This window comes from Lipotes vexillifer, unplaced genomic scaffold (assembly GCF_000442215.2).
Source record: "Lipotes vexillifer unplaced genomic scaffold, Lipotes_vexillifer_v1.1 scaffold758, whole genome shotgun sequence".
In the NCBI taxonomy this organism is placed as follows: Eukaryota; Metazoa; Chordata; class Mammalia; order Artiodactyla; family Lipotidae; genus Lipotes; species Lipotes vexillifer.
Genome location: NW_006770348.1, coordinates 661,015 through 666,020, shown reverse-complemented (window position 1 = coordinate 666,020; position 5,006 = coordinate 661,015).

Below are 5,006 nucleotides of genomic sequence, written 5' to 3'. Positions count from 1 at the left end.
CCGGGGCACGAACCCGTGTCCCCTGCATCGGCAGGCGGACCCCCAACCACTGCGCCACCTGGGAAGCCCAAGTATTATATTTTAACTTGTATATTTTTCTTTTGGTGAACTTGATGTTTTTAAATTGGTTATATTTTTTATTGGACAGTTTTTCTACTAGATAAGGATGAGTTTAGATACATAAATAATTGTAATTTCAAGTGCAAAAATAAATATGACCAAAGATTATATATTCACTATACATGACAAATTTAAATAAAAATTAACAAAACTCATCTGTCTTAACAAAGTGAAATAGCAAATCCAAATGGTTTGACTTTTGACATTTTAAGTGTTGTCAAAACCGTTTTAAAAAACAAAGATGATATAGTTAGCATGGCATTTTGCTACAGTTCATATTTCAATTCTAAATTTGTGGAATTGAGAGTGATTCTTAAAATAACTTCAAATGCACTGTAAATTATAAATTTCTAGTACACTGTAAACAGGATGTGTTGTTTACAGCTGTTTAGATCCACTAAATATCTGTAGATTTGCTTCCTCAGCTAGCGTAGGAACTTACTGGCTATAACTCCCTGCCTTGTTCAATAACTTCCAGTAATTATCAGGAAGAAAGTGCAGTAAATTCATGTAATAGACTACCCCTTTGCTATAATATACAATCAGAGGCGATCAGTGCTTCTTACAATAAGGAGAAGAATTACAACTGTGTTTTATTTTATAGCTTTGGTAATATAGCTTTGGAAACCACCAGAGGGAGTAGAGTTAGACTTCAGTGGTCCAATTCCATTGTGGTAAAACATAGCCTCAGGCTGACATTTTACAAAGTAGCAACACAACAAGGGGTTGTGTACTTTTTAGCAGACTATTTTATTTGTTCACCCATACTACTAGTGGAAGACCTCCATGTATTGTTGCTCTCTTAGTTCATATGCCTGGAATAATGAGATTCTCTCTGAATATAATAAATAATAATCAAGTTTAACCTTTGGCCACATCATTACAAGAAGGGAAAGATAGGCATAGCTGATAATGAAAACTCCTGTGTTGCAACAATCCAAAATGACTTGTTCATTACAAAGTTATATTTGTTATGGTTTTAAAAATATACTTTTATTGTGGTTTAAATCAAAGGGCATTTTTGAGCCCTGCCTAGTTATGCTTAAAGTATAATTACACGCTACATATCTTGGTAAGTAAATGAAAGCCTTTTTTTGGTTATTTGTTATAAATTTTACTTTGCCTATAGCTAAGTGAAGGCCAGGCCTCTAAAGTGTTTCAAGTATAATGCACAATGAATATAAAACAGTCCATTAATTGGGATAATAGGTCCCAGCATGTAATTGCATTTCTTAGGTACTATGGATAGTAACTGAGTGAAGTAGTATTTATTCAAGGCTGTTAGTCACCCATGGATAACTTTATTTGTCCACTGATGCTTAAATAAATGCATCATCCATCATTAAGAATATTTATGAAGAAATTTATAACAAAAACCATCTCAAATTATGAAAGGAAACAGTATATAAAAGTTATTGAAAAATGCCACAATAAAGTCTTGCCAGTGCCTCAGGTTACTTGCTTTTATGTTGGTGGACAGTAAAATACTGTAGAAACTCAAGAATAAATGTGAACCAAACATGATTACTGTACTTTGCTTTATATTGTGCTGTCCAACAAAATATCTGTAAGACATAGAGTAAGTTCCATCAGCAATTTCCAGTCCCATGAATTTGCACAGTTTTTCAAGAAAAAAAAGAATTCACCAACAATCTGTCAATGTGCCACAAACCTTTGCAGTCTCTCAAATAGTGTGTGTGTGAGGCTTTATTTACAGTTGTAAAAATGTTCCCTTTGGTTTTCATTGAATAGGTTGTTGGCTATTTCTGAGGTGCTAAATAAAACACATGTTCTATTTTATCGTGTGGAGGCCTCCACATCTCATTCAAGAAGAGTCAAGAGGAAGTCCCAGAGTCAAGAGGAAGTCTCCATTAGCTTAGGACAAGATTACCTTCTTTCCCAGAAATCACTGGCAGGACTGAAGGGGAGGGCCCAGAACTTCGGTCCACCACCCTTCTGGACCTCTCAGTGTCCCAACTTCACCTCTGTTATGTGTTGTGAGACTATCCTGATGAATCCCATGATGTCCTCTCTCCTGTTTTCATCAGTCCCTGAAAGAAGTCCAGGATTTCTAGAATCCTAGATCATCCTATTCCTAACTGTATTCCCTGTGAAGCTCTGTGGCCTGCGAGGCAACCCTTCTACTTTCTCTACCATATCACTTCCTATTTCTTTGCTTTATTCTTCTCTATACCAACTACCAACTTTTCATTTGTTAAATAATTATTTATTTGTCTATTTCCTGTCATAGCTGATGCACTAAAACTATTTCTTGAATGACTGACTGAATGACCGAATAAAGCTTTTCCCTCTCTTTGATGCAAAACAGACATTTCTAAAATTAAAATGGAAAAAAAGTGTTCTATTAAAAGATGAGGACTCTATGGAGCTCCAAGAGACAGTGTATAACATCTTCTTGTGCTATTAAATAACCCTTGGGAGACAAAAATATTTCTCCTGCCCATACCAGGAATCTTTCTGTATGTATTTATGTTACTGATCACATCACATAATACCACTAAATATGAGAATGGTTTTGTTTATTGACTTGGGAAGTTTTTGCTGCTTCTGGTGTTTCTGTTAGACTACAATACTTAGCACTGCTTATATTTTCCTCAGTTTGTATTCATGTATGATCCTTCATATAGGTTTAGGTATGTATAATGTACTATAGGTAAAAACTGCTTGGCCCAGGAACTTTTAAAATTTGAATTGATACACTAGCTTGAATTGATCCAGTAGCTTGTTGATTCAGACTAAAATTTTGAGTTGTTCCCTTTTTCTCAATTGTAATAAGCCTTTAGAGAATTGCTATGAGATGATAAAGATATTTGGCAAAGAACTGAAAATTGAGAAAAAAATCTGTTGAGTTGTATCAATTTCATTGGCAAGTCTACTCTTACATACACATGAGCCAGTGTTCTAAGAGTCTTGGCATTTTCATTTCAGCTACAAAGAAATATGAGACACAACTTAATTGCTTTATCCTTTAAACCTTCTAGATGCATTTTGTTTTAAAAAGGAGGCATTTACTCATTCTTCAGATTTTTCTAGGAGTAAACATTTTTTGAATAACAAAGAATACAGAAGTGTCCTATTATAACACTGTATAGCAGGACAAATAGAATATTTAAAACAGAAGACAGCAATGTCTAATTTTGAAATCAGAGCTTATTAATAACCTACTGTAATATCATCATTAATATTGATGAGCCTTTAATATGTTTAATATTTCTATACCTTTTCTGTAACAAGTCAGGAAGGAGAGGCATTATGTTTATGATATGTTATCCTTCTAACTTCTTGATAGCGATGTCATATTTCTGGAGAATATAATGCTATATGCTGTCTTTTAGAATCTTCTTGGGAATGGTCATTAAAATTAGAATAACTATGTTTTTCAGGGATTCAATCTGGATTATGTGTCCTTATTGCCATTTTATAACTAATAGAGGAGTACATTGATGTATAGTTTTATGGTTGAAAGGGTAATGAATAAAAACAATAAAAGTAAGATGCTCTACAGACTTCTAATGTGGTGTACCTAAAGAAATTTTCAGTGAGAAGACTACATCTATTCCGTCCCCAGATCATCCTTGGGGAAAAAACAGGCAACCAAAAATTATTGTTAAATAACATATTGATATCTTCTATCTTAGCACAACTCCTTCTCTGCACTATCAAATTTCTTTATTTTCCTTTGAAACATAAATTGACTTAAAATCTACTTTCTTAAGAAGTACTAGTGAAGGGCTTTGAAATGACATTATCTTTATAATGTATATCCCTATTGATATCTAAGCATCAATTTAAACTTTGTATTATACACCTCTCTTCAAAGTTCTATGAAGATGGAACAGTGCCAGTTATATTAACATGTCCCTAATTTAGACTAGAATTTCGACTTATGGTTGACTCAGAGATGTATCGTTCAGACCCTGCAAGGAAGGACTAGTTGCCTCAGCTGTCAGCAGCTTTAGGTAGTGACTCAACTGCAGAAAATTGCCCTGTTTGAGATCACGTCCTTCCAGGGGCAGCCCATAGCCAATGACTGCTTGAGATGAGGTATAAAGGCCCAACCATTTTGGTCCACTGTGGGATAAGTCTGAAGGGCCATATATGCTACAGAGCTCCTGGTGGAATTGACCAAAAATGGCTAGGTCTACATCACAGTTTGACTTCACCCTGTGCCCAATTTTGCTTTCTCCCTCTTCCTTCCAAATGTTAGAACTTGGTTCCAGAGACCTCCAACCTGCAATATTACGTTTTATACCTCTAAATTCTCTTCTAAATCTGACTAGACCTCTGATTTCTTCTATGTATAGATTCTCTGGCAAAATCACACATTTTTGCCTTATCCCTTCATTACCAATAAGTAGGCACTTGAGCAACATGGGTTTGAACTGTGTGGGTCCACTTATACATGGATGTTTTCCACATGGTCTGTAGTTGTTCGAATCCATGGATGTGAAACCACAGATACAGAGGATTTCTGTGTAAACTGTGTATTATACACAGATTTTTCAATTGTGTGGAGGGTTGGTGTCCCAATCCCTGTATTGTTCTAAGGGTCTATTATATTACAAAACAAAAGATGACTTGGCTTTCAACACTGTGAACTGTGAGGGTCACATCTTTTGAAACTTTTTATATATTCACTGTGGTGGGAATGCTCCATAATTGGTAAAACAGTATACAAACAAAAGTAAATCATATCACCTTTTTTTTTTTTTTTTTTTTTTTGCGGTACGCGGGCCTCTCACTGTTGTGTCCTCTCCCGTTGCGGAGCACAGGCTCCAGACGCGCAGGCTCAGCGGCCATGGCTCACGGGCCCAGCTGCTCCACAGCATGTGGGATCTTCACGGACCGGGGCACGAACCCGTGCC